This window comes from Eptesicus fuscus, chromosome 18, assembly GCF_027574615.1.
Source record: "Eptesicus fuscus isolate TK198812 chromosome 18, DD_ASM_mEF_20220401, whole genome shotgun sequence".
Classification (NCBI taxonomy): Eukaryota; Metazoa; Chordata; class Mammalia; order Chiroptera; family Vespertilionidae; genus Eptesicus; species Eptesicus fuscus.
This window is the reverse complement of record NC_072490.1, coordinates 30,933,408-30,947,091: the sequence shown is the minus strand read 5'-3', so window position 1 is coordinate 30,947,091 and position 13,684 is coordinate 30,933,408. Positions and strand designations below refer to the sequence as shown.

General features: G+C 43.8%; 1 pseudogene; it reads left to right on the top strand.

The window, feature by feature from the left end:
• The first annotated feature begins 1,434 nt into the window (after nt 1–1,434).
• Nucleotides 1,435–3,732, top strand: LOC103299681 (translationally-controlled tumor protein-like; annotated as a pseudogene).
• Nucleotides 3,733–13,684: the final 9,952 nt, after the last annotated feature.

Below are 13,684 nucleotides of genomic sequence, written 5' to 3'. Positions count from 1 at the left end.
GGCCAGGCCGAGGTGTACAATCGGGGTCGGGCAGAGACTGCAGGAGGGCTCCAGGATGTGTCCGGCCCATCTCACCCAGTCCCGATCAGCCAAACCCCAGCAGCAAGCTAACCTACCGGTCGGAGCATCTGCCCCCTGGTGGTCAGTGCGCATCATAGTGACCAGTCAAATGGTCAAATGAACGGTCCGACACTTAGCATATTAGGCTTTTATTATATAGGATTATGATGTGTCTTGGTGTGGGCCTCTTTGGGATATCTTGTTTGGGACTCTGAACTTCCTGGACATGTATGCCTATTTTCTTCACCAGGTTAGGGAAGTTTATTGTCATTATTTTTTTATATGTTTTTATTGATTTTAGAGAAAGAGGAAGGGAGAGGGAGAAAGAGAAACATCGCTGAGAGAGAAACATCGATTGGCTGCCTCCTGCATGCCTCTACTGGGGGCTGACCCCATGGAGCAGAACTTACAGCCAGGAATTGAATTGGTGGACGGTGATGCTTGATGCATGGGATGGTGCCCAACCAACTGAAGCCACGCTGGCCAGGGCTACTGTCATTATTTCTTCAAATAGGTTGTCATTGTTTGCTTTCCCTCTGCTCCTTCTGGTACTCTCATGATGCAAATGTTGGCACACTTGCAATTGTTCTAGAGGCATCTCAAACTATCCTCGTTTTTTGGATTCTTTTTTCTTTTTGCTGTTTTGATTGGGTGTTTTTTGCTTCCTTATATTCCAATTTGGTGATTTGATCATCTGCTTCATGTACTCTACTGTTCATTCCCTGTGCCGTATTCTTCATTTCAGTTAGTGTATTCATTTCATTGCTGACGGGTTCTTTTTTATGTTTTCTGTCTCCATTTTTACATTTCCTATCTCTTTGTTGAAGTTCTCATTAAATTCCTCTACTCTTCCCCTGAGTTCACTGAGCATCCTTATCACCACTGTTTTGAATTCTGTATCTGGTGGATTGCTTTTCTAGTTTAGTTCTTTATCTGGAGTTTTCTTCTGTTTTGTTTAGTTCTTTTTCTGGAGTTGAGTTCTGTTCTTTCATTTGGGACATGTGTTTTTGTCTCCTCATTTTGACAGCCTCCCTGTGTTTGTTTCTGTGTATTAGATCTCCAGGTCTTGTTAGAGTGGCCTTATGTAGTAGCTGACCTGTAAGGCCCAGTGGTGCAGCCTCCCCAGTCACCTGAGCTGGGTGTTCCAGGTACACCCCTCATGTGGGCTATGTGCATCCTCCTGTTATAGTTGAGCCTTGACTGCTGTTGGCACATCAATGGGAGTGACTTACCCACCTGGCCAATCAGCTTCAAGGACTGGCCACAACCATAGTTTCGAGGATAGCTATGAAGGGGCTGACCCTATGGAGCAGAACTTACATGGAGCAGAGGGGCTCAGGTACCCACCAAGTTTATTCCTTAAGTGTGTTGCTCATGAAGGTGGTTGGATCTGAAGCTGTCCACCGGGTGGGCTGTGGGGCCTCCTGGGAGGTGCAGGCCAAGGTCAACTGCCACCTTTGCCCTGCCCGGGAGCCACCCAGCCTGAGCTACCAAGTGATCTGCAGACTGCTACTTGTGCTGGGCTTGGAGGTACCTGGGAGAGGCCAATCTTTGAACCAAGGCCTGCTGCCACTAGTGCTGGGCCTGGGGCCACTTGGCAAGAGGTACAGGATACACTGAGGCCAGACGCTGCTTGTTTGAGAGATTTCAGGAAAGTTGGCAGCATGAGCCAAGACAGCCTGTTTGTATGGAAAAGCCACTGGAAACAACAGGTGGGCCCACAAGTTGGGTGGGTAGGGTCTCAGGGAATCATCATGGTAGAGCCAACAGTGTTAGGTTGATGGAGACTGAGATATGGTAGCCTGCCTGCAGGCTCTGTCAGGGGAGGGCTCAGCAAAGGAATAATGGCCTCTGCCAGCACCTCTGCTGGGAGAAATTTGCCTCTCTGGCTCTTACCCTGATGCCAAACAATTTAGTCCCTCCCCATATGTTGCTGACACCTTTGCTGCCCCAGCACTGGTGTTCAGAGCAAGTGAGTTTGAGTAAGTCTGTGGGTGGGCCCTTTAAGAGGAACACCTAGGACTCCAGCAGCCTCCATCTCACTCAGCCACAATCTCTGCTGGTCTTCACAGCCAGAAGTTATAGGGACTTCTCTTCCCAGCACTGGAACCTAGGCTGGGAGGCCTGGTATGGGGATAGGACCCTTGACTCTTCGGGGGGACCTCCACAGCTAAGATATCCCTCCCAATTTTTAACTGCCACATGTGGGTGTCAGACCAGCCTGTTCTGCATCTCCACTCCTACTAGTCTCTTCTGTAGTTTAATTGTAATTTTAATGTGGTTGTGAGAGGTTCCAAGTACTGTGTTTGCCTATACTGCCATCTTAACCAGAAGCCCCGTAGTTTTGAAGAATTTATTTGCATTTTTCCAGAATGTCATATACTTGGAATCATAATGTATAGCCTTTTTAGATTGGCTTCTCTCACTTAGTAGTATGCATTTAAGTGTTCTTCATATCTCTTCATGACTTGGTAGCTCATTTCTTTTTAGAGCTGAATATTCCATGTATAGTGTACAATGTATACATTGTATTGACATACCACTGGTATTTACCCATTCACCCCCTGCCTTCAGTAGTTGGTTATTCATCTGGGTTGCTCTCTGGATGCTTTTACTATAGACTCCCTGTCTTTCAGTTTTCCTATGAAGAATGTAGGTGTGGCTTTTCCACCTGATCTCCCTCGCCCTGAGCAAGCTCTGGCTGTGTCACCAGGGCCGCATCCTCTCCTTACAGCCACTGTCATGGTCATCTGACAGTGACGAGGTGTTCTCAGAAGTCTTCAAGACCTGGGACATGGCTGATGGGCTGTGCCTGAAGGTGAAGAAGATGGACAGGAGGATAGCAGATAGCATTGATGACTCACTTATTGCTGGAAATGCCTCCAATGAAGGCCTGAAGGGCAGAGGCACCTAGAGCACAGTCATCACTGTTGTGGATACTGTCATGACCATCATTTACAGGAAACAAGCTTCACAAAAGAAGCCTACGAGAAATACATCAAGGACTGCATGAAATCAATCAAAGAGAAACTTGGAGTACAGAGACCAGAAAGCATAAAATTTTATGACAGGGTGCAGAACAAATCAAGCACCTTCTTGGTAATTTCAAAATTCTTTTGTTGGCTTTTTTTAGATTGATTTGAGAGAGAGACAGAGAAGCACCAATGTGAAAAACATCAAACAGTTGTTTCCTGCACGCAGCCTGACTGGTTCCTGCATGCACCCCAACCGGGGATCAAACCTGCAACCTGACCAGGAATCAAACCTGCCACCTTTTGGATGCACCAACCAACTGAGACTTCCCGGTCAGGGCCTATCAGTTCTTTACTGGTGAAAACATAAATCCAAATGGCATGATTGCTCTGTGGGGCTACTGTGAGGATGGTGTGACCCCAGATGTGATTTTCTGTATATATGTATGTATATTGATTTCAGAGAGGAAGGGAGAGGGAGAGAGAGATAGGAACATTAATGATGAGAGATAATCATTGATTGGCTGCCTCCTCCACACCCCACACTGGGGATCAAGCCTGCAACCCAGGCATGTACCCTTGACCGGAATCAAACCTGGGACCTTTCAGTTCGCAGCCGACGCTCTATCCACTGAGCCAAACCAGCTTAGGGCCAGATATGATTTTCTTTAAGGACAGTTTAGAAATGGAAAAATGTTAACAAGTTTGGCAAGTGGGATCTATCACCTGTCATCATAACTGATTGCTGCTTGTTATCCACACATCAGGACTAGGACAAATGAGCTCTTGAGCTTTTCATTTATTTTAACCTTGATTTATTTGGAGTCGAAGCATGGTTTTTAGAAAAACATGACAATGTATGTTGTCTAACAATGAAATGCATTTAAACTCATTTGAGAGAATGCCTCTTAGCGTAATACATATTTAAATCCATCTACTTTTTGGTAGTGTTAAGTATATTCACACTATTGTGCAACCAATCTGCAGAACTTTTTCATCTTTCAAAACTTTATACCCATTAAACAACAACTCCTGATTCCATCACCACCTCTGCAACCTTTCTGTTTTTATGAATTTAACTAATTCAGATGCCTAGTATACGTGAAGTCATACAGTGTTTGTCTTTATATGACTAGCTTATTTCACATAGCATGATGTCCTCAAAGTTCACCCGTGCTGAGGCATGTGTTAGGATAGCTCCCTGGTTAAGGCTGAAGAATATCCCATTGTATGTGTAGACCACATTTGTTTATCCATTAATCCATAAATGGACGCTAGGTTGCTTCCATGATGCTACTGTAAACATGGGAGTGAAAATATCTCTTGCAGATGCTGCTTTCAATTCTTTGGGGTATGTACTCAGAAGTGGGATTGCTGGATCATATGATATTTCTATTTTTAATTTTTTTTTGAGGAACTGTTTCCCACAGTGGCTGTAACATTTTATAGTCTAACTAAGAATATGCAAAGCTTCCAATTTCTCCATACCTTCATTAACACTTGTTTTTTTTCTGTACTTAGGGTTTCATGAGGTTTGTTTGGGACAGAATAAAGCACAATGGTCTTGGATCAACAAACATAGACTCTTCAATTTTTAAGTTCCTCATTTTTAAGGGAAGTTTCCAACCACACCACTGTGGTTAATTGTTCATTGGCCAACCTGAGATCCAGACTCCTAAATGGGGAGTTTCATTGATATGTGAGAATAACGAGTGTGACAGCATTTCCCCGTGGCTTCCGGAGAACGGTCCCCAGAGAAACTTGAAAATAGAACTCAGGAGAAAAGTTGGGGGAGGAAGGGACTCCTGAGCAGCGGAGGACCACAGCTACTTATTTCCTCAGGGTGGCCACAGACTGGCAGGTCCTTTGTACAGGTTTCCCTACCCCCTTCCCCTTCAAGGACAAGAATTCCTCTGCTCCTTTCCCCACCCAAAAAAAAAAAAAAAATCTGCCCAGCTGGTGTGGCTCAGTGGTCGAGCATCAACCTATGAACCAGGAGGTCACGGTTCGATTCCCGGTCAGGGCAGATGCCCGGGTTTCGGTTTGATCCCCAGTGTGGAACATGCAGGAGGCAGCCGATCAATGGCTCTCTCTCATCATTGATGTTTCTGTGTCTCTCCCTCTTCCTTCCTCTCTGAAATCAATAACAATATATTTTTAAAAAACAGTCCTATAAAAAAAAAACAAAAAAACAATTCCTCTGCCCTTGCCAGGGAATAGAGGCCTGCTATGCCCATCTGGAGGAGGCTCCTAATCAGAGAATGCATTCAGCCTTTAGAATGTGGCGACATTCTTTGGTGGAAAGAACGCTGAACTAGGAATCTGGAGCTCAGAACCCTGGGTTTCAGTTCTGGTGCTTTGGCTCCGAAGCTGTGTGATGTTACACGGACTTCCTCCAGAAATTCCCTTTTTCAAAGAGTGCAGCTAACTCACCTGCTCTGGACCCACGGCCGAGACAACTACCGAGTTCTCTGAATGCCCATTCTGGTTCAACTGTGCCTTGCTTTTTTATCATCTTTATAGAACAGTGAAAACCCACCTTCATGAGAAATATTTGCATGACTATTTGTTTTTTCCCAACAATGCAAGCCATGCAACAATATGACTGAGTATGATCCCCACTCAGGAAGTATGTAGACATGAAGTGACTCATGCCACGGTAGTGAGACTCGTGGGTGGGAAGCAGGGCATGAGAATTTCTCCTTTAAAAATTAGCTCAACATTGTTATTATATTTCCTAGTTAATGGCAATATTTAAACACAAATTTAAAATTACATAATAGATTCTTATAAGTTACTCAGGTTTACATAAGAGAGCAAAATATGAAAAGCCCACCCACCTCTTTCACCAAGTAATTTACCTCCCATTGTTAAAAGCAATAGACTCTGCATCAAATTTGTGTGCAGGTGCTTTATTGGGAAGTATTCTCAGAAACAGCATTTGCAAAGGACGGAGACAAGAGGAATGAGGCAGAGAGAGGGCAGGTTGCAAAGCAAATGCAGTTGCAACAGAGGCTGCGGCAATCCCTTGGGGAGCTCTGAAGCTAGGATGGCCCTTCAGAACTGTCCCAAACGGAGGCAAAGGGGACCTGCCTTTTGTACTGCATAAAACCAGTCATGGGATTCAATCTGTCCCCAGGGAGGGGCTTCAACTTGGCAAAGCAGCTACATGCAGCTGAGGGCAATGCCTGGAGGGACACTCTGCATAAGCTGTCAGCAGACAACATCCTGGCAACTGGGTGAAGTGTCTTGGTCCTAAAGAGAGGCATCTGGATAACACTTCATAGTGCCCAGTACACCCTTATATTACTGTTTCCCTCCCCAGAAAGAAAACCCATGACAGTTAAGTGTGTATCCCTCTGGACCATGATTTTTAATTCATATGCATATGTTTTCATACACAGATATATATGTAAATACCTCTTCCTTTTTCACTTCAAGAAATTCATAAGATATTCATTGTCCTATTGCTTTGTTCACTGGGCTGGCAATCTTTCAATTAGGGTATAAATCCCCACCTCTTTTTTTTTTTTTAAGCCTACAGCACCCTTTATTCCCAGTGGTCTCCTATCCAAGTACTAACCAGACCCTGCTTAGAATCTGAGATCAGACAAGATTGATGCGTTCAGGGTTCTATGGCCATAGACTCTGTCTCTCTGTTTTTAAACAATTATTACATTACATAATGTGGCTGTATAATTTCATCAAAAGCTTTTTTGACATCTATTGTAATGATCCTTTGGTCATCTTCAAGCTTATCTAATTCTCAAGATTGTTTGAATTGAAAAATGCATGAGCACAGCTCTGGCTGGTGTGGCTCAGTTGGTTGAGCGTCGTCCCATGCACCGAAAGGTCACTGATTCGATTCCCAGTGAGGGCACATGCCCAGGTTGCAGGTTTGGTCCCCGGTCGGGAGAGGCACATATGGGAGGTAATTGATCAATGTTTCTCTCTCACATTCATTTTCTATCTCTCTCCCCATCTCCCTTTCTCTAAAAAATCAATAAAAACATATTTTTTAAAAAATGCATGAGCACAAAAAGAACATTTTTTAAAAATTATCAACAATGAGAAAAATTGCCTTAGATACCAAATCATAGTAAAAAGCAACAGTAATGGAGACAGTGTGGTATTGTTGCAGGAGTAGAAAAATTATTAGAATGTATAGAAAACCCCAAAACTGACTCTGCATATATGTAAAAATATATTCAGTTTATGATGATAAAGATGGCATTTTCAAATCAGCGAATTGGAATTGAGACAGGCTAGTAAGCCAGGACAAGTGGGATAGGGAAACTAAGACAGAGAGTTAAATGGCCAAGCAGTTTACAGCCATCTAGTAAATCACAAAATCCTATCTTCCATAACCAAGGACACTAAAGAGTCGACAGTTTACACTTCTCCCCAATCAGAGGGTGAAAAAAGCTTAAATAACCCTAATCAGGGCGATAGCAGAAATCCATTAAGTACCATTTGTGCCAACCACACCCAAGGACAGATGAAGTTAGGGGATAAATCTCATTTTGGCACATCAGCACGGAGCTGATGATGATTCTATTGAGATCCTCCTCTAAAACCTCCCTTAAACCCCCAGCCGTTAAAACCCTCAATCCAAAGGACCCAGCATGCACTCTTCCTCCTGGGAGCATGCCCAAGCCTTTCCCTTCTCTTTCCCCACAGGCATGCATCTCCTAACCTCTAAGGGTCCCCAGGAGACTTGCAACCAGGGCGGGAGCAATGGGCAGTGGCAGCGTGTCTGGGGCTAACCTCCTGAACCTGTGTCCAAGGCCACCTTTGCTCTGACTTCTCAGTGAGCCAAAGCAGCCCCGCCTCGTCTCTCTCCTGTTGCTTCTTCTGTCCGAAGCCTCTCCTTGTTTTAAGGTCCCAGCTTTAATAAGCACACACTCATAATCTCCTGGACTCACTGTGAAGTCTTTCCTGCATGAAGTCAAGAACCCACACACTGCAGGCTGGCCCAGGCTGATCGCTCTGGGCCAGTCCCTTTCCAGTAACAGAATGAGTATTCAGTGCATGGAATTGGCAACTGAATATTTATAAATTAAGTTATATTCTACCTCACCCCATATGCAAATAAAAATCCCACACCTTTAAGAGCCTGGCCAGTGTGGCTCAGCGGTTGAGTGTCAACCTATGAACCAGGAGGTCACTGGTTTGATTCCCAATCGGGACACAGATAACAAAGATGTAAGTTATGGAACAAGAGATATAAATATCCAATAAAGATATAAAAAGCTACTATCCTTACTAGTAATCAGAGAAATGCGAATTAAAACAACATAAATTAGCTGATGACTATTTCAGTGTTCACAGCAGACCCAGGTGAGGTCCTGCTCTCAGTGAGCTCTGGCTGTTGCAGCCACCCCGTTTGCCAGCCAGGAACTGGCCCTGTGGCCTTTGATTTTGTTTGTTCAGCGTTTCTTCTCCTGGGAAACATGAAGGAATTTTTTGTGGTTCTTTGCCATGAAAAGTGGAGGAGGAGCTAAGACTGTGCCCTCAGGAATGCCTCACTGTCAAGGACAACATGGCACAACTGGTCAGTGACCATTCAAGTGTCCTCACGTTTACACACAAGGCCCCCCGTCAGAACAGCCCAGAAGCAGAGGCTGGAGCCTGAACAGAGCCAGGTTCTGAACAGACCTGGTGCTGCTTGAAGACCTGCAGGTGTGCTGAGCAGACCGGGCTGTGGGGAACAGAGGGTCTGAAAATGGAAAGTTACAGGTCTCAGAACTCATGAAAGGGTTCTTTTTTTTTTATTTTTTATTAAGGTATTATATGTGTACATATCTTACCATTGCCCCACCCCCACCTCACTCCCATACATGCCCTCACCCCCCAAAGTTTTGTGTCCATTGGTTATGCTTATATGCTTGCATACAAGTCCTTCGGTTGATCTCTTATCTCCCCCACCTCTCCCTAACCTTCCTGCTGTAATTTGACCTTCTGTTTGATGCTTTACTGTCTCTGTATCTATCTTTTTGTTCAACAGCTTATAATTTTCTCTAATATCCATAGGTGAGTGAGATCCATGAAAGGGTTCTTATGAGTGCTTTGCAGTTAATACTACTAGGTGCTTTGTGGACTCCATCGGAAAGCCCACCCACAAACTTCTGGTTATGTCTTGCCTGTGGACCGCCCCAACTGGCCCATGGGCATCCTGAATGCCTCAACTCTCATCCCTGGCTGACTCCTGGCATGTGCTCCCATGATTAGTAAGTGCAACACATTGCAGGTGACTATTGAGTGTGTGCAGAAAGCCAGCCTGAATCTGAGAACTCACAAACTTGAACATTTTAGGGCACCATGCTATGGAAAAAAAGAAGTTCTCCGTATCTGGCTTTGTAGGATTGAGAGAAAGCATATAATTATAAGAATTTGAAAAAAAGGAGGGGTATATCCATAGAAAAGATCTGAAAAATTCTCAAGAGTTCATAACCGGACTGACCGGTGAAGGTATTTATCTTCCAAAGCCAGTCAGTAAAAATTTGAGGTAGTGACTTTCTTCAAATGTGAATACAACAATGCAAAACTTCAAGAAACATGAAAAATAAAGAAGTTGTTGCCACCAAAATAGCACAACTTTCTAGTAACTGGCCCCCATAAATGGAGATCTATGTATTCCCTGACAAAGAATTCAAAATATTGTTATAACGAAGCTCAGTGAACTACAAGAAAACACAGACAACTCAATGAAATCAGAAATATATATGAACCAAACAAGAGGTTCAACAGAAAGATGAAAATCATAAAAAAGAACTCAACAGAAATTCTGAAGAATACAATGAATAAAATCTATAATAATAAAAGCATAATATGCTAATTAGACCTCCGTCCTTTTGGAACAAAGCAGGGGCTGCAGCTGCGGGATCCAGGCAGCTGCCCGTGGCTGCAAAGGAGGGATCGAGGCAGCCGCTGTGGCTGCGAAGGCCTACTCTTGAACGAATTTCGTGCATCGGGCCTCTAGTTTTAAATAATAAATAAATAAAATACTCATTCTAAAAACACTTTGGCATTTATAAATAGATTCTTCCAATCCCTAAAAACTGGCTTTTGGCCTCATCATATCACTGAAATGTCTCTCTCGCCTCATTAAAGAATTCTAAATCCAAAATAATAATAATAATAATAATAATAATAATGATACAATTTTGGAGGACAGAATTATCAAGCATTAAAACATGCAGTAATTTCCATTGTTGGAAAAGCTATGGAAGAATGAGTGCTCTCTTTTCTCCATGAGCAGAAAATGAATTGGTAAATCTTTTGGAAGGGCAGTTTAATAAGTTCTATCAAAATGTAAGTGGATATATCTTTGGCCCGTAAATTTTACTTCTCTAATCTGATCCTATACACCTGAACTCATATTAACCAATGTCACCCCAATAAATTAAATTAATAAATAAATGAATCCTAAAGAAATACACACGTATACAGGAAAGTACATGCAATAATCTTGAATGCAGTATAGTTTGTAATCGTAGAACATTTGAAATGACCTAAATACCCACTAATGAGAACATTTAGTCAAATTACAGTGCATTTATGCTATAAAATACTAAACAGAAATTTAAAAGAATGAAATAGAGCTGACATTGAAAAGTCTTCAATACATAATGTTAAGAGAAAAAAAATGATCATATATTTATTTTTTAATATATATTTTATTGATTTTATTACAGAGAGGAAGAGAGAGGGATAGAGAGTTAGAAACATCGATGATAGAGAAACATCGATCAGCTGCCTCTTGCACACCCCCCACTGGGGATGTGCCCGCAACCAAGGTACATGCCCTTGACCGGAATCGAACCTGGGACCTTTCGGTCCGCAGGCCAACGCTCTATCCACTGACCCAAACCGGTTTCGGCTCATATATTTATTTTTTAAATATATGTTTATTAATTTCATGGAGGCAGGGAAAGGGAGAGAGAGATAGAAACATAAATGATGAGAGAGAATCACTGATCAGCTGCCTCCTGCACACCCCCTACTGGGGACTGAGCCCGCAACCTGGGCATGTGCCCTTGACCGGAATCGAACCCGGGACACTTCAGTCCGAAGGCCATTGCTCCATCCACTGAGCCAAACCAGCTAGGGCTGATTACATATTTAAATGTACATGTTCTTATTTAACGGCATGCATGCTTGCATGTATACCAGTACAAATACAATAAACTTTTATCAATGGTTATAAACCTGAGAGGATACTGACATTGGCCCTTGGGGAGAGTGGCATTTTCATTTTTATGTATTTTTCTGGGACTTGAAGATTTTACAATGAACTTACATTATTTTTGTGATTTAAAAAACAATTTAAAAAAGGAAATGGTAATACCAGCTGGTAGGATAATACACAATGATATAAAGAAGAAAAATCAGCTGTAATCCCATCATTAAGAGAAAACCGCTGTCAACATTTTAATGTCAATCTTTTCAGTTCCTTTTCTGGGTATAACTAATTTTTTTAAAATGTTTTTATTGATTTTAGAGAGAATAAGGAAGGGAGAGGGAGTGAGAGAAACATCCATTGGTCTTGATTGGCTTTCCACATGCCCCTTACCGGGGATCTCACAGCAACCCGGGCACGTTCCCTGACCAGCAATCTAACCGGCAACCTCTTGGTGCACCGGACCATGTTCAGTAACCTGGTTGAGATATAGACTGAACAGTATTTAAATTCTGTTTACCTTTCTTTTTTCACTTTAACTTTCTCTAGAAGTTATCTGGTCTGGAATTCTCCCTCTAACATTGAAGTCACTGTTTCATTCAGGGTCTAACCTCTGGATCAAAGTTAATGCCTCTTGTTCTGGAGGACTCTCCCCTGATGATCACTGGGTTTGAAGCTCCAGATCCTAGACAGGCACAGGGGCGGCTCAGCAGAAGCCCCTGCCAACCGGTGCTGTGAGCCTCAGACTACTTGGGAGCTCGTGGGAAGTAAAGGCACACCAAGGTGCAGGGCTGACTCAGTGCGGATCGAGAGAGGGGGCTAAGGAGCCCCTGGCTGTAGCTGACCTTGACTGTTACAAAGAAATAATCAAAAGACAATGGTAAAATCAGTATTCCCCCAAGTGAGGTTTGGCACTGCTTCTGCCAGGAATCAGAACTTTGCTCCTTTCATCGGGGTTGCAGGGCAGTGTGAGCTGGAATGCGTTTTCTGCACAGTGCTTTCTGCAGTATGGATTCCTTCCACTTGAGCTTAGTTCAGTGGGGAGAGTGTTTACTTAGACATCAAGAGCAAATCCACACTTCTGATTTATAAAGGACCCTTAAACAATGCTCCTGTAGATTTAAACAGTGACCAGCCCTAGTTGGTTTGGCTCAGTGGATAGATTGTTGGCCTGCGGACCAAAGGGTACCGGGTTCTATTCTGTTCCAGGGAATGTACCTTGGTTGCAGGCTCCTCCCCCGCCCGGGCCTTGGTCAGGGCAAGTGCAGGAGGCAACCAATCGATGTGTTTCTCTCATATGGATGTTTCTCTGTCTTTCCCTCTCTCTTTCACTCTCCCTAAAAATCAATGGAGCCCTGACCGGTTTGACTCAGTGGATAGAGCATCGGCCTGCGGACCGAAGGGTCCCAGGTTCGATTCCGGTCGAGGGCATGTACCTTGGTTGCGGGCACATCCCCATTGGGGGGTGTGCAGGAGGCAGCTGATCGATGTTTCTCTGTCATGGATGTTTCTAACTCTCTATCCCTCCCCCTTCCTCTCTGTAAAAAATCAATAAAATAAAAAATAAAAAAATCAATGGAAAAATATCCTCGGGCGAGCATTACTAAAAAAACAAAACAAAAATATGACCAGTAGGAGTAGGCAGGCCAAGTTTGGGAGTGGGTCTTAGCCAGAAAAATGCCTCCACCATCCTCCCAGACCCCAGCTGTGCAGAACTGAGTGTGTGGGGGTGGGGGGTGGGGTAAGCAGATCTGCAAGTGGATGAGCAGGCCCTAGCCTCCAGGGAAGAGGCACAAGTTAGATGAGCATCTGAATTTAATCTAATTGTGATATTACACAGTATGGGACTAGAATCCATGCATAAATTTATAATCAGAGGAAATAAACATTTAACATACAAGAGTCAAGTGACAGAGAATCTGATTACAGGATGGAAAAGGAAAGTTACCAAGATTGTGAAGTGTTTTTAAATCTCTTTCCAGTAATCATTTTGCAATATCATATATCAAATCATTAGGTTGTACTCCTTAAACTATTACAATGTTTACAAGTCAATTTTATCCCTACTAATAAAAGGGTAATATGCTAATTAGACCGGCTCAACTGGACATCTTCCGGTCATCCAGTCCTCTGGTCCTCCTTCCGGGCAAAGCCACGGTGGCAGAGGCCGAGGCAGAGGCGGTTAGAAGTGATCAGGCCGGCAGGGGAGGGCGGTTAGGGGCAATCAGGCCTGTAGGCAGAAGGGGTTGGGGGTGATCAGGTAGGCAGGCAGAGTGGTTAGGGGTGATTAGGCAGGTAGGCAGGTGAGCAGTTAGGAGCCAGCGGTCCCAGATTGCGAGAGGGATGTCCAACTGCCGGTTTAGGCCTGATCCCACAGGGGTCCCGGATTGGAGAGCGTGCAGGCTGGGCTAAGCCGCCCCCCCCCCCCCAACCACATGCATGAATTTCATGCACCGGGCCTCTAGATCTC